At 35.6% G+C, this 24,945-nt stretch overlaps 1 pseudogene; it reads right to left on the bottom strand.

Moving 5' to 3' along the window:
- Window positions 1–910: 910 nt before the first annotated feature.
- On the bottom strand, window positions 911–24,945 carry LOC150109462 (serine-threonine kinase receptor-associated protein pseudogene; annotated as a pseudogene).

The following is a 24,945-nucleotide window of genomic DNA, read 5'->3' on the forward strand; positions in this document are numbered from 1 at the left end:
GGCTATTACTTCTAAACAGCAACATTGAAATGAGAAAAAAACTAAAAAATATTGTAGTTCCTTTTTGATAAAAAAAAATAGTGGAATTTTTTATAATAATTTTTCTATTATTAGATGGATAAGAAGAATTAAATCAATTGTAAAAAAACTTTCAGAAATCGATAGGTCCTACCGAGATTTGAATTCAGATCGATTCAAAGTCCGGTATGCTAACCATTTTTCCCCCCACAAAACTTAGTTTATTTATAACTTTTCTACACAAATATAAAATACAGATAATAAAATTCTATTTTTTTTTTAAATTAACACAAAGCAAAATGTACCATATATTTTTACTATAAAGAGCGTTTACAAATTGGTCATCTGATAAAAAGTTCTTATTTACTCTCTTTATTACAGAAAAGTCTGCGCGGTTAGCCTAGTGGCTTTGCGCTTCGCAACCATATGCCTGGGGAAGGAGTGTCCTAGGTTCGATTCCCGTCGACAACATGAGGAGCTGAAGGATCTTCCTCAGCCATAGCCAAGTTAGCCGGGCGTGGGCAGCAGGGTTTTTTCCGCCAGTTTATCTGGGGTTTTTCATCCCGCAAGCAGGCAAACCGGCCCCGTGAACCCACAGGTTACAGTCATAAATACTTACGGCAAGGAAGGCAACGGGAAACCACCTTGCTCATAATCATCTCTCCCTAGAATGGTAGCATATAGCTACCCTCCCGCGGCCGTATGGCAGATGGGAACCAGAAGATTACAGAAAAATATTTCTCACTCTTTAACTTGCATTAATTATCAAGAAGGAACTTCAAATAAATCGACTACAATCAATCTCACTTAATGAATCTTCAGTCAACCCAACAAGAATGATCAAGTTTCAGCATTTATTGTAGGACCGTCCCCTCCTGCTCCATCAGGAGTCTCATTTCCAACAACCAGGCATAATGCACTTCCAAAGTCCATAAGTTTTGCCTACTGTAGTTTGCCATAAACGGAGGGTTCCATCTTCACTGCCACTTGTATAGAGTCCAAAGTGGTGCAAAATGTCCCTTGAATGATTCTATGTTTTCTCCTGTGTCATAATCATATTTATACATCTTAAAATCTTCACCACCACATAAAAACACAGTCTTATTGGGATGCAAGGACGCAGAATAGATTAAAGTAGGCATATCAAAATCTTTCATTTTCTCACAGCTGGATGTATTCCGAAAGCTAACAGTCTGTCCATAAGTTACAATTAGCCATCCGGAGACACTTCTAGGCTACTTGGAGGTGTATTGAACTCTAATTTTTTAATTTTTTGACAAGTATCTCGATCCCAAAACCTGACAGTTTTGTTATCATCTAAGGCACTGACAATTCTTTTATTAACATGAGGAAACAACGCATGTTTAACAGGTGATAAATGTTCCACTAAATACCTGAAGATCTGCATCTAATTTATTCAAATCATAAATACGAAGATTCTTTTCATTACTGCCAGTAAGTAATTTATCTGAAATGAGTGACTGAAGTCGACACTTTTTACAATATGAAGATGTTAGAAATTATGCAGTTGCTCTCCACTGACAGCATCCCATAACTTTGCTGTAAAATCTGCTGCTCCAGTGGCTGCTTTGCTGGCATGTTTATTTAAAGCCACACCCCAGACTGCACCCTTATGTTCAACAAAGGGTTCAATCTAATCCCCTGGATCACTTCGACGGAGCATAAGCTTCGCATCTTTACATGCTGATATTAAAAAATAACCAGATTGAGTAACCTGAGTAAATGCTAAATCAACAACTGGTCACGTGATAGCTAACCATTACACCATGGGACCAACTTTACTCTATTTTCCTACATAAAAGGGAAACCTGTAGTAGCAGTTTTCTTTTGATTTAAACTGATACAGTTCGTTAATGTCAGGAACTGTGCTTCTTAATTATGTTAACTTGAGTTTGTTGATTCACTGCGTACATTTTTGGGAAGGTTTCGCTGCCATAAAAAAAAAAATAAATAAAAATAAAATAATTGCCATGAAAAACCAGCACACTTTAATTTTTATTTTTATATTTCTTTCATCAGAAAATAACTTGCCAACATTATCCTTTGGATATGTTTTAGTCGGCAAACAACTGCAGTACCCGACAAAGAAAACTGCTGAACACTAATGTGCATGCGCAGAAGGAATGACATCAAAATTCGGCAGAATTCCTTTGTTTTTGTTAGTTTCCTTTCCCACCTGTTCAAGCTAGTTTTCCAAAACTTGAAAAATGGTAGATAGGTGTATCACAAGAAACATTACGCAGTATCTGAATGAACAACCTTGACTAAAGCAGGTCCATAGAATTTGCCTACAACATTCAAATGAAACGTCTATCATAACTCTAGAATTTTTGCGCCGTAGAAGTGCTCTTGATTCATCGGAGTTCAGGGAGTGATTGTGTGTGTGTGTATGAGTATTGTACGATTTTTGCGCCACCTATTGGACAATCCAGAATGTACTCCCTTATGAAAACATTACAGATATTGAAATAAATGATTTTCCTTAATAAATAAACAAATAATAAATTATTTGATATTTATTTTATTGTATAAAAATACGAAACTTCTACTGAATACTTTGCGGTTGCCTAGCAATCGAAGTATCGCAGTTCAACTAATGATATTCCATAGCTGCCCAAATCTCGACGTCTCTTGTGCAGGGCGAAATTACTAAATTATGAAAATAATGCATAATTAATGTTCCGATCAATCAGTACGGCAACATCATAGCGAAAACGTTCTTTTTCACTCACGACTTCATCAGTGAAATTCTTCCGACAAAGGAGGCAACATTAATAGGGAAGGTGATAATCACCTGCCGGGGGAAACCTCTTTGTTCTATTGTGCTTAAATTATAGCGAGTGGTCGACATGTCAGAGAACAATGATAAATTAATTTGGGTCCGATCCTAATCTTCTACAGACTCACGGGAAAAAGAGAAAGGAAATACAACTAGAGATAAATGTTGGGTGGATCGCACAAAATTGAACAAAGGTGAATTTCCAAGTACTGTTATTTAGTTTGTTAAATGACCGCCAGATGGCGTGATTTTTTTTTTTTTTTTTTTTTTTTTTTTTTTTTTTTTTTTTCCAACCTTCATATGAACTGTCAAAGAGTATTGTATGAATAGCTGTTGGTGAACAGTGTAGGACTGGGCTTCGGTGGTGAACAGATCCCCACAATACAATTTACCGGTCAGAAGACATCACAAGCTGTCACTTAGCAACAGAAATGTGTGTATTGAGCAGCTGCACGAGATAAAAGGAGACGGGGAGGTAGAGTGTAACAGCTTCGTTGCCTCTTGCGAAAGGGATGTCAGCAGGGAGAATGTAAGTGAAGAAAGAAGTAGGGAAGATGTTTGGAAATAGAGACCCCATCTAAGTAAATAGAAGGCTTGTGTTAGCTCTGCATATAAGACTCTTAAAGCATCCATTGATAATATTCAACTTTTTTTTTACGACTTCGCTTTTTTTTTTTTTTTTTTTTCCTGCGATGTCTCTGTTGGTCATCAGCTTCAATTTGTTCCTCTGATGATCTCTGCTGATACAGGAAACGTTTTTTTTTTCTTTTTTTTTTTTTCAGCAAAAAAAGGAACTGATGAACAAAGTGCCGTAGCAGCCACTATATGACACTATGTTGAGTCAACACTCTTCCACTTCATAAGCAGTCTTTATTGACTTTAGTCATCGACTCAAACCCTCATTTCGTCGAGTCCATGCCTTGCGAGGTTAAACAAACACTCATCTCTAAGAAAGCCTTTCAGAGCTTCTCTCTCTCTCTCTCTCTCTCTGGGTCTTTTAGTAGCACGCGTCCATGTGTATGCAAGGAGAGACTGTCGTTCGCCGCGCCCCCGTCCAAACTTATGAAAAACGACCCTGACAAGTAAATAGGAACAGACGGCAAGAAATCATCGCTCCATGTTTTCGTACGTCCCGTAAATTTACGACCGGTACGTTGTCATCATCGCAGATATATTTGAATAAAGTCTTGTTTCTCGGTGCAAAGCAATTTCTGCCGAATGTATGGCGCTGTGTGTGTGTGTGTTGACGGTGATTATAAATAGCAGCAACACACACACACATTCTTCTTTTCTTTTTTTTTTTTTTTTTTCATTTTATCTTCTTATTTTTGCTTCCATTTCATCAAAAGACGTTCCGTATGACGCACACAAGCATTCATATATTGTCGCCTGCTTCTCCTATGGGGCTTTTAACGACCTATACGGAGAGATGACGAACAAGCGCAAGTAATTCAAAAGGTAGTGACAGCTGCTGATTTTCCAAGATTTTCTCAGCCCGTGTTGGCGAAAGTCCACTTGACCTCAATTGGTAAAAAAAAAAAAAAAAAAAAAAAAGTTTGATTTCAAAGTATGACCCCACGTTTTTTGATACTTCTTTCTCACTGTTTGCTGATGTCATTTTTATTACCTCCCCCCCCTCCCCGAATTCTCTTTCCGACTGACTTTTTTTTTTTTTTTTTTTTTGAAAAGACATTTTATTTCTTTCTTGTTCCATCTATCCCCCCTTCCCCCAAGGATTAATTTTATTTGCTCTTTTCAATCTTTTTCTTTTAACTAATCTCTCTCTCTCTCTCTCTCTCTCTGACACGTGATTTTACACTGTTGATAATAACGAGACAAAGCAAACAAATGAACAATATTAAATACCACATTATTCGGTCAAGAGAAAGTCAGAGAATAAAAGAAAGAAAGAGAAAGAGAGAGAGAAAGAAAGAGAGAGAGATGGGGAAAGACACAAAAGCAAGAAAAGGGAAGAAGAAGAAAAAACAGGCAGCACGATGCATAATCGCTTACTCATTGACACACTGATAAAAGAGAGACAGAAAGAAAAAGAAAAGAGATAAAAAAAAAAATAACCGCCGATATGATTGCTTGGGTGGGTTTGTACTCCAACCAGCAATCACTCATGTTGACAGTAGGAAAAGAAAATCCGGAGTATCTTATCCTTAGCTTAACCCTAGAACTAATGTACGATACATTTCCAACCTTTTGTAGGTGTGATTCAAATGATAAAAATAATAAATAAATAAAATAAAGTCGTGAGTAGAAGATCAGACGGTATTTCATTGGCTAATCTGAGCAGTACGTTGTTATTTGGAAACTTTTTTCTATGTCACTCCCACCGACATAATGCTGCTAGCCTACCAGATAATCAAGCCCTTATCTCGTCCTTAGGTGGGCGAGCCTCCCCTGGGCAGGGGAGGCTCGTGCATAGGCACTGCAGAACTACAGCACACCCCCAATTTTTCTCGATACATAAATATGTTTATTGATTTATTTATATTTGCTCGTAATATTTAATTTTATCATCAACAATCCTATACAATTCTCTTATTTTGTATAAAAAAAAATTAAAAATCCATCTTGTAGCACTTAGGAGGGCGAAGGACGCTACCAGCACTGTGTTTACCACAGTGTCATATTGCTACGCGCGAAAGCATGTGCACGTCATAGTGAGATGCGAGCTATTAGCGTAATGCGGCACTGTCCGTCGCGCAGTTCCACTGTTGTTTATATGCAGTTTGCGCCAGTAGCAGAGTGTTCGCAGTGCTTATCGTGTTTACTCCGTCTCTTTAAATATTCGGACATTACAATTAAAGACAACATTTGGTATAGTTTTTAGTTTAGAACATTATTGGGGTTATGATAATGGATTTTATTTTTAAGTAATTTTGAATTATACCAAACTGTATAATTTTATGGATAATAAACAATATTTTTTCATGTTTAATTTTTTTTTTAATTTTTTACCATAATTTTGATATTTTATCCAAACACGTATACACTGTACTTACAGTGTGGATGTATATTTCGAAAGTTGCACCCACCCCACCCAAGATTTTAAGACACGAGCCGCCACTGGATAAGGGCTCGATGGATTAACGGATAAACTTTTCCAGTTGTTATTAGTGAAAAATTGAAGTAATTTATATTATTTAAATAAGAAACGGTAAAAAAAAATCAGCATTTATTTCTTCTTCGTTCCATCCTAATGTCCCAATAGCCTCTCTGAAATGTAAACTGGATCTGCCACTGCATTCGTTGACCAATGCTCTGCGTGTTTAAGCTATTCAGGAGAAATATGCTGATGTTTTGAATAGTTGAAGATCTCGATTTCTGAAAAAAAAAAAAAAAAAAAACTGGGATGTCAGCATCGTTAGAGGATAGTGAAGGAATTACGATGGCCTTTTTGATGGAATAGTCGAGGTGATCATTTGATAAGAGAAACATCTATGAGGTCATATGTCAGAAAGATCATTTGTTAACTTAACGCTGATTGCCTTTTTTGGATAGAATCAAATATTTTTTATGATCATTTTTGGTACATCATCCTAAATGTGAAAAAAAAAAAAAAAAAACTGCTATTCTAAGATTGGGTAGATTTGGGATGTACATAATGTCAGTAGCTGTACAGGTGAGACTACGCACGCACGCGCGCGCGTGTGTGTGTTGAGTGGAAAAGAACACTTCTCAGAGGCTGAATTGGTTACGATAGAATGTGTTTACATTTTCTCACTTTGATGACCAAGGTTTGGATAGTTGTCATTAGTTTTGGAGTACAACGGGAGATAAAACTCTCCATCCCAGAAGGAATTAGCTCGATTATTCTGTCAGTTGCTTGAAACAGTAAGCACACAATGGAAATGAAAAGTAGAAATCGCTTAGTTGATCCAGTTTTTAATTTCAGTATAAGATTCAAAAGGAGAGAAAATTCAAAATGGTTTGGGTGAAGGACGTTCCCTTGCACAAGGTCTACAAGTTATCGTCTGAATTACCGAGAGAACTGACATATATCTGGAGTATAGAGAAATTGTTATGAAAAAGCCAAGGATATTGGAAAGATGAAGGGGATTATCAGATATTCTCATGAATGAATGAGCAGCTTGCGAAAAGTTATGGCTGACAGCAAGACTTCGGCATCTCTGCAAAATAGATCAGTGGAATTGAAGAGGGAATCCAGTTTGAGTTGTCAACTTCGAAGGCCCAAAAGAAGAGACCTCACTGCTATTTGGATTGCAAATAAACATCAAACTCTTTGGGATAGATAACCAAAGAGCTTAAGAGTAAATATCACAATTAGGAGAGCGTTAAAAACAACAGAATTTGAAAAGGAAATTTTGAGTCAAAGAAGATGGGAAAATTGGAGGATTGTAGGTTTGATATTCTAGTTTGCGTCACATCGATGACGCTCCCCTACCATCGACTTTGCCGGTAGAATGGCATGCAAATGAAATGGCGAATAAAACAACCGGCTGTTATAAGCCAGTCACCGAATAAACAACAAATACATTTTATTCGCTTCCCAACGAGGAAATGAACAGAGGATTTAAAAATATTAACGAAATAATCAAAGTTATTTCATAATATTTATGAAGTCTTTAAATGTGTTTCATCTAAAAAATAAACAAATAAAAAGTCATCGGTTGTCAGTAATTTACCTTAAATCTAAGAGCTTGCGTAGCTCAGTAGATAAAGATGATACCTTTCAGGGGAAAGAGGTTGGTTCGAATCCCCCTCTGGAATGGGAACGAACTTTATACAGGATTTTCGTTTTCCTGATTCAAAACAGACAAATCGATCATAGAAGGAGAAAAAAAAAGTGCCCATCAGCTCATCAATTAAGTTTTTACAAAGCCGAGTTATACCTGACCGTTAAGCCTAACATATGGAGTTTAAAAAATATATAAAACATTTTAATTAAATTTAATTAGCAATTAAATTTCGCGTCAGGTAAGTCAAATTAGTTTACATTTGTTTAATTAAATTGACAGGAAGGCTTATTTTAATTCTACATCGAAAGAAAACTGTATTCATTTGAATAGTTGTTCTCTGACAACCATCACCAAACTAAAAAAGAATTTAAATCGCTATCGGGGGAGGACTGTTAAACTTAGCACTCAAATGACTTCCCCCCACCCACTCCATCTCTGCAAAACGGAAACCACCATCTTATTTGTTCCTTTTCGTCCCACGTATATTTGTGTTAGCTAAGATAAATAATTAACGAGACCAGCCTTGCACACGCTCTGTCTGTTGGTGGCTTTTCACTGTATCAATAGCTCCACTTTTTATGACTGGACCAATGCTTCTGTTGAGTGACGTTACATGAACGACCGAACGAAGATGAACTCAGCCAAAAATAGATGGAAACATTTTAATGTGGCATTCCTGAGAAAATAAAAATAATAAAAAAAAAAAACCTCTCTTCGTTTTAAACTGCTCCTCGAGAGCGCAGTTAAGAAGATTCTTAAAGAAACTGAAATCTCGTTACAGCCCACATAAACTATCGTGCTTAAGTCGACTAGTTTTTTTGTTTTTTTTTAAATGATTGATGCCTTTATTTTGTGCTTTAAATGTAGCCATTACACTAATCTTCCATGCGCTACGCGGACATTTCTATACAAGGAAAAAACTCTAATTGTTATTATCCTTTGTTTCTCTAATTCCTCACTAGGTGTAGACACAGGTAACATAATGGTTGCCATTTTGATAATAAATAAAACAGGAGAGAGATGTTGTTCTTATGTTCATGGCTGAAGCAGTTAGAGCTATGAGCACAGATATTTAATATACCTATAGATAGATAGATCGAGAGAGAGAGAGAGAGAGTTATAGTTTAAATTATGTCAATTTATTTTTTCCTTTATTTTAGAGACATGAAAAGTTCCCAAATCTTCTGGAATGTTATATCACCGGATGTTTATAAAATTAATTTTTTTTTGCATTTGTTTATTTATCTCCTATACATTCCTGTTGGCTTCTGGGTCACTGTTCCCTTACTGATGGGCCTGCTCTACCCCCACTTGGACCAATTTAGTGTTTGATTCATTTGTTTACACAGAGTTTTGACTGCAGCTCCTAAGTTACTATGGATACTGGGGTGGGTTGTGAGAGATGTGGATGTCAGCGCCAGCAGGATGTTTGCGTGATTAGCAGCTCAAGAAGAGACAGATCTGGAAAAGGGAGGGGTGGTATTCACTTGGCAGAGAAAGGGGGAAGGAAGAAACGCCGAAAACTCACTGTTGATATGAAGTTACCTGACAGGAATACAATTTGTTAATGGAAGACTGCAGAGCCGAGTCTTTTCAACTCCTGATTGTGTTCATTATATATAGGTCACCAGCTCGCTCTTGCTCACCACCCCTACTACTTTCTCCCCTTTATTTATGTCTGACATGAAGTAAAACGTATGTCACAATCCATCACGGTTGTGCAAGTCAGTTGAACACTATGGAACCGATCGATCTGCACTTCATCAGATGGGCCCCCAAACCCTGTGTTTCGCTAAAAGGTTTGAAGAGATGGACAGCTAAATAAATGGACAGGGTGGGAGAGAGAGAGAGAGAGAGAGAGAGAGAGAAATATTTAATGGACATAAATATGATTTCGGATATGTTGAAAAACAGAGGTAGTCAATGCCTGTTTCTTACCAAGTATTTTACTGTTTGAATTTATCTTTCTAGAGAAAGAAAGAAAGAGTGATAGCAGTGTGTCGACTGCAGCCATCTGGTTGGTTTTATTCAACTGTCGAAGCTATTTGATCTCTTTTATTCTCTAAACTTGAAACCTGGCAACTTCTATACGATACATTCAACGGATGTCAGATAAGTCGATGAATTCAAAGGAGAAATAAAAAAATTCAATTACCTAAAATCAATAATCGTATCAATCGAGATTGAGCCTTTGGATAGAATATCAAAGGAACAGAAACAGAGCGAATGATTAAACCCAACGAATCAACACACCCGATCTATTTATTTGACTAACGAAAATTCTACGTACACAGTGTATGATCATTGAAAAATCGAAACGCAACTATTGGCTTTCATTTTCGGGAATGACAGAAGGAATAAATGAAGAATGCACGAGTCCCTCTGCATATCCCGCATTGTCTTGTCTACTCCCCGAAAATCGATGTCCTTGCTTAGAACAAAGAGCCGAGATAATTAACCATTGCTTGGTGCTGAGCTGTTTCTGGGATTTGTAGAGCACTGTTGGCTCTACAGCATCGTATAACTGCCTGCGGTGAACACACGATAGTGCAAAAGGACGTTTACTGGGAACCAGGTGTTTATGTCATCTGTAATGTCCTAATATTCAGCCAAAAGAACCGCTTGTCCATAGAACACACAATCAAAGAGCCTTTAGGAGCTCCTTTCATTGGTCTATTTGGGCGTGTTCATCCCTAAGGGCTACGAAAGGCTATAAACAAGTAAGTGACATGAATTTGGAGATTAAAGAGACAGCTGAAGGAAGAACAATATCAATTCCGGAGATAATTTATAGGTAGCTATTTATTTTCTAAAAAATGCGTGTTTTTTCCCACACTACAAAGGTTTGCAAATGAATGGTTAGAATGGAGAGTATCAACAAACAGAATGGCTATTTAATGATCCATCTGATGGCTTATTAATTTTTTTTAATGCGAATCCCACTCACCAAAGATTGTAAGCCTCTCATTCATTAGTACTTGGTTGGATTAAGGGCTAGATAATCTGGAAATCCTACACTAGAAACCAGACGTCGGAACTTCTTCAAGAAGACACTTCAGGCTTCCAGGCAGCAGGATAGTGGAAGCACACCTGATGGTGAACATCATCTTGCACCTAAAATGTGAATTGTATCACAAAGAACTGATCAGTTGTTTGATAGTGATTCCCAATTTCAAAATGGTGTCGTAAGGTACGGATTAACTGTTCAAAGATGCCAAACAGCGATCTAAAATGTCATGAACTAATCCAAAATGCCGTGTGGAGTCACAACAAACTGATCTTTGGTTCAATGGTATTGTGAACGAGATTAAAAATCGAATCATGTAATAATGGGATTCATTGGTGGAAGGACATTAAAAGAATTGTCGATCTTCAATGGTGTCAAAGAATAAAAGAAGCTTATGACGTCACTAGAAACTTATTTAAATAATGAATCGCAAGAATCTTATCGAAATAATTGCATTACAAAGAGCTTATTTAAAAAATGACATCGCATTATAAAGAGCTGATCTAAATCATGTCCTCCAGAATCTTATCCAATGATGGCGTCAAAAAGTTTATCCACATAATGGCGTCCAATCGCTTACCATCACACCCTGTGCACGACACCATTATTATGAAACGAGTTTAATTACCATCCATTGACAAAAACGAAATTTTATACTTTGGGCTGTTGTTATAAAGCCTCATATTGGCCAGCAGTATTCGTTGGAGGTGTCTGACATCTGCGTGCAGATTCTAAATTCCAGTGACTAATTAGGAACCTTAAAGATCTTATAGAGCGACTAACATTGACTTTAGCGATAGTTTTTCCGATAGTTAGGAGAGACACGCGACGTATTTCACACACACACGCATGTGTTGCTTTCATCAGGGCACGTGCGTCTAATGTGTCCTAATTATAACACGTGTCCAACTTGTAAGATGTATCATTACCTCGCTCTGTCTCTCTGGAAACGTTATTAAGAGTGCCTTCCGTGGGCTGATCTACCTCGAATACATGTTTAACACTTCACTCGCTGACAGGGGAGGGGTGTTGTGGTGAGTGTCTGCTCGTCGCATTTTTTTATTCTTTTTTTTTTTTTGGTTGGGTTGCGAGTCACTTCGCTACGAGGAAAAGATAAATTTAGAAGTATTTCGGATGAATTGAACCCAACCATCTTTTCCACTCAGATTATGGAGGTTCGTTCACCTCCTGTCCATAATTGGAAATGTCCATGATAACCGCTAGAGGTCACTGAAAGATAAGCCGAAGAGTTCTTTGGTTTGTTGTTAAACAGGTGTAGATATTTTCGACCCAGAAATTTATAAATGACGTGATCGTAGTTGGATATAAACATAAGTGATAAGACAAAGAAAGAATTGACGTTTATAAAGTGCTTTGCATGTATGATACAATGAACGCCACCTAGCGACACTTTCGATGATTCTAATATTTCTCGTGGTCTATTTGTATTTCCTTTTCGTTATTCCACGCAGTTTTTATCCCCCCCCCTTTTAGTTTGTGAGAAGTAGATGCAGGCGTCTGCGCAGTGTTCCTATCAAGTGAGCAAAGGACATTCCTGAAATTTTGTTGAAAGAAAAAAACCAGTCAACCAAGTCATTCTTTAGCTTAATCTAGAAACTTTTTTTTCAGATAGAAAATTTGACGATTTGACGGACACAAGCGTTAATTTCTATTATTAGTTTAATTCTTTGAATTCGAAATCATTTGAGGTTTTGAAATCAAAGATTCAATTTCAGTTTCTGGTGCCGTCGTTAATCTCGAACAACTGTCCGGAAGATAATCGATCAGTAGACAGCATTTCATTTACTCTCACCGAAAGTGATGACAGGCAAAACTAATTCATTTTTTGCACAAATTCAACGGTAAATAAGAGAACTAAAATGTATTTTAATCCCAAATTTGACTTTAATAGCTCCTGGTTGGCCAAGTAGAGGCGAATTCACTCTTCAACCAACTGTGAACATTGGATGTTTTGTGAATGGCTTTAGGATGAGTTTCACCGCTCGGTGTCACACCTTCACCCTGCTTCCCGGAGGTCTGAATTGAAGATGGTACAATGTTTTGGTGTCTAGAGCAGGGTTACTGGATCATCGGACCGTTAATCCATCTACGGTACTAATATGCGATAGGTTTACAACAACATCAATCATTGTTGGGCAGCTGCATGACGTCACAAACGCGCTCGACACGTGCAAAAAAAAAAAAAAAAAAAAATCCGCAAAGAGGAAATCGATTTATTGAAGTAGATTATCTTAAAACAATTAAGTCGATTCAGTTATCAGAAAACGAATGAAATTTTACATCTAATTATTGGATAGATGTTATTCAAGGTTGAATTTAGTTGTTATGGTATTTAACTTGCTTTACTCTTTACTATTTGTTAATTCACTCATAAGCACTATAAGACATATAAATGACTGATTTTCTAGCAGTCTGTCTATTCTTAAATCATAAAGTCTGAAGGTAGAACAAGTCCGGATCGATTGTTTCGGCAAAGATGTTAAAAATATAAATAAATAAAATAATAAAATGTTTGTCTAACTTCATCGTTTGAGTTAGTTGTTTATCTCGGTTAGACCGGACTGTAAAAAAAAAAAAAAAAAAAAGAAAGAAAATGACTGAGAGAGATAGAGAGGAGAAAATAGAAAGAAGAAGCAAAATTAATCTTAACTGGCATAAATATAAATGGCAAACAATTACAGTTAAAAGACAAACACTGGAGTGAATAAAGGAAATGGAAGAAGATAACACACAGAGAAGCAAACTAAAGTGAAAAACATGAAGAAAGAAAGAAAAGCAAAGAGAGAAAACGAAAAAGGAAAATGATTGTTAAAGAAGTGCAATTTTCCTGATTTTGCTAACGTGTTCTGGAGAGAGAGAAAGTGTTAGAGGAGTTACCGAGAGCCTCGAGCACTTCCTAAGTGTGGAATTAAAGGCGCAGAATTTCGGCTAAATCGAATCTCGTGGTAAATGATTTTGTATCTGCGAAGAGAGCTGCTTTCACAGCCGAAACGGGTCGGTTTTTTTGCAGACGTCATTCGGAAATAAATCATTGAAAAGGAGTCCCAAAATTTGCTGTTCAGGTCATTAAACCCTCTCTGCCAAACTGAAAATGGCTTGTTTTTATTAAAATTTGCGCCTCCTCACTCAAATCGATTTCCTCTTTGCAGATTTTTATTTTTTATTTTTTTTTTATTGCACGTGTCAAGCGCGTTTGTGACGTCATGCAGCTGCACAACAATGATTGATGTTGTCCCGGTTATCAAGGCAAAGTGTCTCTTCGATCCAAAAGACAAATGATTTTTCATAGAGAATTGACAGAAGAGATGTGAGAGAAAATACTTCAAAGAATTCCATTAAGAGTGTTGTTAACTGTCATCCCACCCCCAACCTATTTTCAAGACGTTCCATCTCTTTTATTCGATACAAAAAAAAAAAAAAAAAAAAAAAAAAAAAAAAAAAAAACGATGGATGTGGAAGTTTAAAATGCGTTCGGCTATTTAAGATCTGTGCGAGGAAAAACAGAGGATTGAAGTCGTTGTCTGCTGTGACACGCAGTTCGACTACAACTATAAAGAATCGGGTCTGAGCCGTTCAATTGTCATAGTTAAGCACAGTGAACAGCTGTATAAGAGCTCGTCCATAAATAATACAATTATTTAAAATTTACACCTTCTTTTATCTCTGTTATAAAGTCATATAGACTAACTACAGCTTAAACTAGTGTAATTCATTTGAATTACAATTATCAGGATAAAAAATATTCATAACAATACGATAATGATGATATAAAGACGATGCTCGCTTCTGTAGCAGTCTCTATTATTACTATTATATTATTTTTTTTTATATTCTTTATGTATCTGATTTTTATTTCTCTCTCTCTCTCTCTCTCTCTCTCACACACACACACACCCTTTTGGAATATCGTTGAACATGTTTGTGGAATAAGACTCACCTGAACACAAAACATTTAGAAATAGTCGGGGGGGGGGGGGACAGACGCCTCGTTTTCTAACACACACACACTCAAGATTTGCATTTCACTAGCTCTTGCATGCCATCCAAATAACTTCCGTACAGCATTCATTTAATCACGTTTGAAAGCAGTTCCAACATCGATAGTCAGCTTATGTTACCACAATTAGTACGACGGGGTACGTCGTCAAGGTCGAAATAGGCGAACAATCTGCATATCCGTGGTTGCATAGCATTTTTGCTATTTGGAATGTATTATCTTCTGAATATCAATTTCAAAAATTGCTATTCAGACGATAATACATTGAAAATACAATGTTTTGATAAAATGTGAACAATTCATCTGATATAAATTAATTAAGGGAAAAAAAAACAGCCTGTTTTCTTTAAATACAGATTAATCCAACCTATCTTAATATTCAACAATAAACCGATTTATGACCAAAAAAAAAAAACGGTCTATTTCCTATGACGTCATCAGTAATGACACGCCCAGTGTATGACGTCGTTACTAGGCATATCGTTACCGAATGATATATCATATCTTTAATATCCTATCAAATCATATCATACATCTAGTGAGTGATGATATCACCCACAAAAAAAATAATATAAACATTGCCCATTTCACTATATTTTTGAATTTCATGAACACACTCATGAAATGAGTGTGTTCATGAAATTATTACGTCGGATGACAAACTGACCTACTGATTTAATTAAAAAGTTAAAATCTATGCATCCTCTAACTCCTAGAATGTACGACGTTCCAAAAATGCACAAGGATGGCTCCCCATTGTAGATGGAATTCTCCAACTTATTTACTGTCTAAACATCTAGCCAAAATTCTACAACAACACATCCATAACTCAGATAATTATATTAAAAACTCTCAACACTTTATTGAAAAATTAAAAAAACGCCCCTATCTCTGAAGATGATATACTTGCTAGCCTTCATGTTACTTCCCTGTTTACCAACATTTCAGTAGTTGAAGTCATCAACATCTTAGGAAATTTGTTCCCACAAGACATCACTTCGTTGTTTAGTCACCGTTTAACTTCTATTTCGTATGAAAGAAAACCATTTACAAACAATTAACCGGATTGGCCATGGGTAGTCCCCTCTCACCCTCTTGTGCTGACCTATTTATGGAAGATCTTGAAACTAGAATCTTATCTCAGATTAATCCAAAACCTACAGCATGGTTTAGATATGTAGATGACATCTTTATCATATGGAACCACAAAAAGGAAGAGCTATTGGATTACTTAAACAAAATCAATTCGTTCCACCATACTATCAAATTCACACTAGAACTTGAAAAGGACAAACAACTACCATTCCTGGACATCATAATAAAGAAACAAGAAAATAACAGTGTGAACTTATCAGTTTATAGAAAACCTACAAATACCTTTCTTCCCACTGATGACGAAGTGGACATTATCTACACTTCAGCTCATCACACCACATCTCCCAAAAACTTAGCATTATTCATATGCTAAAGAAAAGAGCTATACAGTTTACCACGGACCAAAATGATCTACAAGAAGAATTGACGACAATATCCAACGACCTATCCTTAAATGGCTACCCTAGAAGACTCGTCAACAAGATTCTCTTCTCTGACATACCACAAAGACAACGTGATGTCACCCAATATACCACCACTAAAACTATTCTATTCGTTGGTACCATCTCCAAAAAACTAGCTCGCCTCCTAAAACCACACAATATTAGAGTGACCTTCAAGCCAGTTGAAACTATCCAGAAATTTCTAAGGTCACCAAAAGATTTCAATCCTTTCTACAAACATGCAAGAGTTTATAACATCCCTTGTTCCTGTGGTCAGACGACTCGAAGCTTCGAAACGAGACAAAGGGAACACATCGGTTATGTAAGAAATAACAGACAAGATATATCTGGCCTTTCTCCCCACTTCTCTACAACCAACCACATTATTGAATGGAATAAAAGTCTTATGCCATATTATAGAAGAAAACTACCGTTCCAGAATCTTCAAAGAAGCTGCTACAGTCGCCCGTTCCACAAAAAACCTCGACAGGAACCAAGGTTTAATCCTACCAGATATATGGAAGACTTTAATTAGATCAATAAACACACAAGAAATGAAGTTTAGTGCAAACTACAAAATGTTTCTCAACAAGTAAATCATGTATCCGCGACACGCGTGCGCACTACTATTTTGTTATTGAATTAGAATTGTCAGTTAACGTATAGCTTGTAATTTGCTTTGCCTACCTTATTTGTACCCTGAAGATGCCGAAAGCAATAGCCGGCGAAACTAGTTGGTTATTAAATAGTTTATTAACACTTGACCAATACTTTTAAATATGAGTTAGTTGTTCATTACACTCATGAAATATTTGTTTTTCTGATAACGATTTAATGCATAAAATAATATTTACTTTCAAAATACAATATTTTTATACCTTAATGGGATTTTTTTTTCGCGCTGATTAACATTGGCTATGAAAATGAAGTTTCCAAATTTTATCCTCCTCTTCAACTTCTTGTATTAATAAAAGGGAAAAAAGGGCAACGAAAAGAAAAAAAAATAATAAAAAGATGAGGGAAAATAATTCACAGTCCTATCATAGAAGGGCAACCATCATTATTCAATGACTAGAATTAGCGCGATCTCTCACCTGAGGCGAAGGTTCATAATTCATATCGCAAGCACTACCACAAGATGGCATCCTGGTTATTATCATTAATGGTCTTCGCTGAATGATGAAACAGAGCCGTTCCCCTAGATTTATTGATCAAACATAAAAAAAAAGAAGTTAGAATGTAGGGAAAAAATCAATTTTTGTTTACGCCCATTTTTACACCGACTTTAACCAAGCTTATCGTTTAGTTTAGCACGTAAAAAGTGACCGCAAAAGATGCCCAGCTTCTTAACTCTAAGACACAATAAACAGGAGGCTGTCTTCGATCGAAATCGTAATCTTCATGGCCACCCCCAAGTCTCACAGGACCCATTTGTCAAACTCTCAGGTTCGTTCTCTTTATGTAATCTGCAAGCTGATTGGTCAAGAGCGTAGCGAAGGTGTATGCGACACTAAATTCTCTGTAGCATTTTATGTGATCTTCGTACGGGGTATGTACGACACACGTGAAGGATAAACGGGAAGGATGTTGGGAGGTCACTCCATCTTCCTGAAAGCGGATATACACATCGTTCTATCCCGCCTCTTCTCTTCGTTACTAATCCCCCTTGCGAAGCAGAAGATGGTTCAAGTAATACAAGTAGACATTTACAGTGTCCTAACAGAACACCGCCTAGCGGTGCCCAAGGGAAATATGTTTCCCTCCCTACTGTCTTCTGGTTCCTCTTGTTAAGACCTTAGTGCTGATTAAGAGGGATGTACAATCAGAATTTCCTTGGCTATCGAAAGATGTCCATTGGTATGGCATGATCCATTTGCCTCGTTGTCTCAGCTTTCATTTGTGTTTTCATTTTCATTCTGTCTTTTTCGTCTTTCTTCTATTTGTATGTGTGGATGTTGAACATCAAGTTCACTGACAAACTACTTCTTCTTGCCTGAGGGTGAAAAATGATTTTTTTTCCTAAAAAAAAAAATGATAGGGGTTAGGTATTGAGCATCAATATAGTTTATTTTATGCTGTAATATACTACTCAAAGAAAGAACAAATACTCACACTTCTGTTAATATACAGAATAACAAATTTACGGACCTTAATTGATCCTGATACACCATTTTATTTTTTGTATATCTTATAAATATAAAGTTAAAATGCAATGGAAATTGAATTACGTAATAAAAAATAATTAATGTAATAATAATAATATAATAAATACAATAATATATAATATAATACTGGTAACCCTCGTATAACGCGGATGTTAGGTTCCACAGAAATGCCGCGTTATATAAATCACGTTATGCGATCACACAGAAAAAGTATTTTTCTGTGTGATCTTAATTACTTAATTAAATGAAAATATTTTATTTAATTAAGTAATTCATGTAAGTTAAGAAAACATATAAACTATAAAATTATAAAAATTCAAATTGTACGTAAACTTCATTGCACATAATGCATAAATGTTTTAGCCAAAATAAAATAAAGTGCACATTTTTAATCGTCATCAGTCTTCAAAACGAACATTTCGTAGATGTTCTTTATTTACGAGGGCCAGACGTCGTCATCACTTGAAATCTCTTGGACATCATTAGTATAATTCTCGTTGCATACTTCGGCTGGTTTAGTTATCAAGAAGTCAGTAATAAGACCTTCCTTACCACTTTGCTGCAATTTTTTATTAAGTTCATAATACGGAGCTAAACAAATATCCAATTGTCTCGTGAATTTTCCGGAGAGCTCCATTGAGAGATCATTATCCATAAAATAACTTTCTTGCCAAGTCCAATCCGTCTGCTAATTTCTTTAAACTGAATTCTTTAACGGATTCATCACAATCAGAATCTTCGGCAGAACTATCCCCACCATTTGGTTCGACGTTATCTATTAATTGTACCAGTTCCTCCTCATTTAAATCTGTTTCCGCATCAATTAATTCACTAATTTCGTTTTCAACCATATCGTAAAAAGTGGTCATTACTATAAAATTAATTTTTTTTATATGAAAAAAGGCATTACATGTTGTATGTAACTCACCAGAAAATAAAGTGCTTAGCTTGAGATGAACACACTTAAGATTTTTAATGCACTTTCCTGGCAGAAAACGAAGACAATTTCCAACAATAAACGTTTTATACGGTAAACAATTGAGGTACATGCGTGCTAAAGGGTATTTCCCCCTAATCGCTACTTATAAGTACATGCGTGATATAGGCAGATGCAAATTTAACGAAGATAAAATTTGATTTTTAATTCGCACGGTTAAAAATATATGAAAAGATAAAGGGCTACTATAATTTGTAGACCGTGTTGTATAAGTACCGCGTTATACGAGGGCTACCTGTATACAAATAATAAATAAAATATATAATAACAATAATATTATCCATATTATCCAATAATATCCATTCAATTCTCCTCCTTTCAAGACTGGTCCCTTCCAATAGGACCGGCTAACTCACCTTTAGTTGAAAAGCCCTAATAATTCTTCTGTCCTAGACGGGATTCCAACGCAGATCTTTCCACCCGAAGGGCAATAATATTATATTCTAACGTATAATACAGTAGAATATAATTAGAATAAATTAATATAGTAAATATTATAGCATATGTAATGTAATAAAAAAAATTGTATAATGGACTGGGCGTTTTAAAATTAAAATGAAATAAAAGATGTCTCAAGGGTTGGGTGTGTTTTTGACACACCTTGATCGCTAATTCTCACCTGGGTGGTTTTGGACCAAGTATTTCTGTACATGATGACAATATGGCATCATGTAGAGAATCAAATTCGAATTAAAAATAAAAAATAATAAGAATCCGTCAAAATAAAAATAGTAACTATCAAAATGAAAGGAGGGGGGGGGGGGGGTAATCCTCTTTGTGTTTGAAAAAGTTTGAGGTTATTTATAACGTTTAACCATCATGTAAATACTATAAACACGAAAACATTTACTTAAAAGTAATATGAATGTAATGACGTCATTGCATAGCAGAAACCAAGCATGTGAAGTAGTAAAAAAACCACTTCGCTTTGTGTTTATACATCATTTATTTCAGTACAAATGTCAACCATTGAAAACCTGTATCTAAAAAAAGTACGTTTGTTTATTTATTTTTAATAATTCTTAGTTCGTTCTTTCAACAAAACTTTCCCCAAGAGTACAAAAAGATTTAAAAGTCGTCTGGTTCTCTGCGAAATATACGTGTGGTCTGTTACCTTGGTAACGGACCTCGCCTGGAATAAAAATAAGGTCAGCGTGCTTTGTAATAAAATCCAACAAGGGCACGTGCTTCAGATATGAAATGAAACAGACAGAAAAGCGTATCCATTTCCTGTAAGGAAATTACGTATTCGATAATCGCGTGATCTTTGGAGCATGCGTAATACTATTAATGAACACAATCTTCGATCACTGGTGAATAAATGTTGAATTTAATATCTTTTGTCGCTTATTTAAAACCGTATTTTAAATATATATATATATATAAATAAATAAATAAATAAATAAATAAATATATATATATATATATATATATATATATATATATATATATATATATATATATTTTCTGTCAACAGTTTCTATTTTGGTTATTTAAAGCTTGAGAAAAAGACTAAATCCTTCCTAGTAGATTATTTCTAGCTATTGTATAAACCATTACCTTTGACCTTTTAGCCACTGAATGCCACTTGGCTTAAGTAAAGGCATGGATTAGTGAGTCAAAGAAAATAAAGACGAAAAGCCAGTCCAACTGAGGCATTGATCATCGAAACAAAGAAAATCTAAAGAAATATGCTGCTGTTTAAATTCCTTTGGCCCAGAATGCGGAAGACAAGAGACAACAAAGAGAATCTATCTGGCTGCTTCTGCACTGACCTTATTTTAAACGAAATACTTGGAGGAAGGGATTTATAAAGATAACAAAAACAATGAGACAGAGTCCGGGGAAATAAAAGAGAAGGATAGAAGATGGGAGGGGAAAAAAAGGGAGAAATAAAAGAACTAAGCTATGTTACGCTACATTATCTCCGAGTTCTCGGTAGAAAAATTGTCTGTGTGTTGGATAGCTAATCGGTCTTCTGAGAATCTGTATTTATTTGTTTCAACCCCCTCCCCCTTTTATTTTTTGCACGGAGTCCACTTAAAAAAAATAGAGTGAGAATAAATTCAATGCATCTTCGAACTATGAAGTATTTTATTAAATACTATTTAAAATCCCAATTTTAATCTCATATAAACATAAATGATAAATGTAGTTATATATGCGAAGTCAGTAATACAGATTTCTTTCACTGGACTAGCACCACCAAATAAAAGAAAAGATTTTTTTTTTTTTTTTTTTTTCGTAACTCCTGACCGGTTTTGATCTCCCTGGAGGAGATCAAATCTTAGCTTAACTGAACAAACCTTGTTACAAAACTTAAACGCAGTCAAGCTTCTGAACTCCCCCTCCAATGATCTTTATTTATTTATTCTTTCTTTCTTTCTTTGACGATATTTTCAATCACTAAATGATAGCAAAGTGGAAAAAAATAAGTCATTTATTCTGTGGTAACATTTTTTTGTCTTTTTCAAAATCTTATTTCTAAAATTACAATCTTTTTTTTTTTTTTTCAGTAATAATAAATAAAAGCGTCTCTTGATACTTCTGAAAGAACAATGGCGCAATGCGTTCTTCGAGTGGAAACGGTCAGAGGTCAATTATCGTTCACGACTAGAAGAATCTTTATGCGGATTTAACATCTGAAAGTGATTACTTGAATAGGTGGCCACTAGAAAGAGCAAAGTTATTCTTCGGCAAGAAAGACAAACTGGCCACAGAAAACAGATTGTGCAATGTAGAAGGTGGATCGTATAGTGCAGAGTATGGCGACGAATCCTTCGACTCCATGGAAGTGTCATCAACTAAAAATGCCATCGAAGGATACATCAGAAACAATTACATACAGGATGGACTATAAGTCAGGACTGGGTTCAAAATAAGTGCTTTTTCATAGCTGAGAAAAAAAAATCTTCAAGTTCTGTATTTCATTATAACAAAAAAGAATAAAAATAATTAATATAATTAATAAATAAATAAAAATTAGATGATTAAGCCCTTGCGTGACTTATGGACCACCTGTATATTGTGACTTTCGATCTTGCCTTTCCGAAATTTATAACTTCTTCTGGCCACCGGTTTTTTGGCAAAATGCTATTTATGTATTATCTCATACAGATTGAGTAAAAAGAGGGAGGTTTGAGGGAAATATATATACAAACATACGGACAGACAGGCATGGTGATCTGTACAGCCAATACTACGTAATTTTTACTGCCGTCTGAATATCCTGAAATCAACATGAAGTTTGTAATAGGAGTAAACATCAGAAAGCAATGCTAGGCCTAGTATTCTATGTACGTGTACTTTTTCTTTTCTCGGAAGTGTCAATACAGAATTCTACACGTGAACTGTCTTCGTGTTTTCCCATTTCAGTAAATTGACTCTTACGGTTCCTTAAGTAGCCTCATTTGGAAAAGTCCACCTACATTGATCTGGTAGCAAAGATAACAAAAAGCCGTTTTTACTTGGTAGTTGAAATTTGGTGTGCGGAGGACAGTCGTTTGAGGTCAATATTACTTGATTAGGTGCTGTCATTGACTCAGACAAAACGAGACCTTGTCTCGCAAGGTAATCCCCCTCTAATTACGCCTCGCAAAAGATCGCGAAGCAACCTACCAAAAGACTTCTATTGTGTTCTTTGACCATCTGTAACAATTGTTAGCCGACTATTCTGGAAATCGAAGAGTAGCCATTATTTATTACTCAATTAGGACAAATTAAGACTTCCTGGCGAAGGAAAGAAAGAAAAAAGTTTTAGTACAGACGTGATTTTTCAATTAAAAAAAAAAAAACTTCGTTTGGAATAAAATATTGCAAAGTGCTCACAAAAACGTACTCCAACAGATATTAACATTTCTCCAAAAACTTCAATAATAATAATAATAATAATAATAATAATAATAATAATAATAATAATAATAATAATAATAAATAGGGGTGATTTTGAGTAAGTACAATTTTTTTTAAATAAATTCCCAGTGTTATATCGTATTTAATGTTAATCATTTTATACCAAATATAAAAAATTCCGCTAGAAGGCGCATCAATCGATCATGCAGTTGACCAGTTAATTGACTGTTTGTATTTAGGTGTACCATTTAACCATACTCCTCCATTACAACCTAGTTCGTTTTTTTTTTTAACACTTATTTTTCCTCTTTCTCTAGAGTGTTGTTAACAGAAGACATATTTTCCTAGTCATTACTGGTGACAATTATCCTAAAAGATAACTTTTTCTTCATCAATGAACCGCATTTGTGTTTCCCCCTTTTGCTGAATTAGCAACAGAAGCATAGCTTGGCACAAAATCTCATTAACAGGAGAGAATGGCACGTCACCAATTTTATCTTATAATCTGTGGCGAACAGCGTACTACTACAACAATTAATATTAGAAATGAAATATGTATGGCAGTTTCCATCATTAATGTCTTCCTGCTCGAATACATCAACTGCCAAGTGAGGCACGCTCGGGTCTCGAGCTAGACTCAATCAAGTGAAACCACATTGTTAATGAGAAAATTCGCGAGAAAACTTTATTGTGCAAAGAATAGTTAGAACACCGGGACAAATGAAGTTGGTTTGCAAAGAAAAGGGGGGTATAGAAATGTAGGAACGGGGGGGGTGACAGATTTAATTCTTTTAAATGATTGGACCAGTGAACAGAACGTAATTATAACTGTCCACACAGTTGCCAAGGTGATGTTCTAACTCTACTATCTTAATGGTTGATCTAAATTATCCACATTAATTTTATACGATGTTATAACAGGCCAGCAAACAAGCTCTTTTCCTACAGTGTCTATATGTAAGCGAAGCCTGGATGTTTCCGTTATCTTTTAGCCTGGTGGCGTTTTCCATAAATAGTCTCATTAATTAGGCTAACAGAGTTGTTGACAGCAAATTGTACAGGGATTTGTGAAGAGATGAATTCTTAAGTGTGGGAAAATCAGAATTGGGACTTGAAAATAGCAGAGTTACGAATGGCTAAATACAGCTTTCTTTTCAATTATTTTTGGAACATCCTGTGATCCAGTAAAACACAACAAAGCCGTGAGTTTATTATTATTAATAGTAGTAGTAATTACTAAGAAATGGTTTGTAATACTCGTTTTTTTAAATATGTTTCGCAAAATAGGAAAGCATCTATCAGGATCGCTTTGTAGGACAACAGGACACAGCTTCAATATGTCATAGGACATATGACGTCCTATCTAAACCATACTGATTCTATAAAAATGAAACATGGACCATAAGAAAGAAGAATGAAAAATTCATTGAAACAGTAAAGATTAATTTTCTCCGAAAAAGAGCTTTTTATACCAAGTGGGACCATAAAACAAATCAAGAAATTTTACAGTCCCTGAATGTAGAACCATTTAACTACCATAAAAGTAAATGTAAACAAGAAGAATATCTGGATTAAATGGACTATAGCAGACTATGTGGATATACAATAAATGGAAAAGAAAGAAGAATTGGAAGACTGATGGCATGAGACCAGAACAGACCATTTGGTCTAAAATCCATGATAGGATTTTACGCCAAGTGGGAGAAGAAGGTTTTACTTATTTGTTTTTAAGATCATCATCATTATGATCGTCATCAAATTCCGGATGTTTTCAGGTCCTCTTTTATTTTGTCTATCCATCTAATTCTGGGCCGCGCTTTGGATCCTTTACCTTCCAT

Source organism: Typopeltis vanoorti, chromosome 2 (genome assembly GCF_054136105.1).
Source record: "Typopeltis vanoorti isolate ZY-2024b chromosome 2, IOZ_Tvanoo_1.0, whole genome shotgun sequence".
NCBI classification, from domain to species: Eukaryota; Metazoa; Arthropoda; class Arachnida; order Uropygi; family Thelyphonidae; genus Typopeltis; species Typopeltis vanoorti.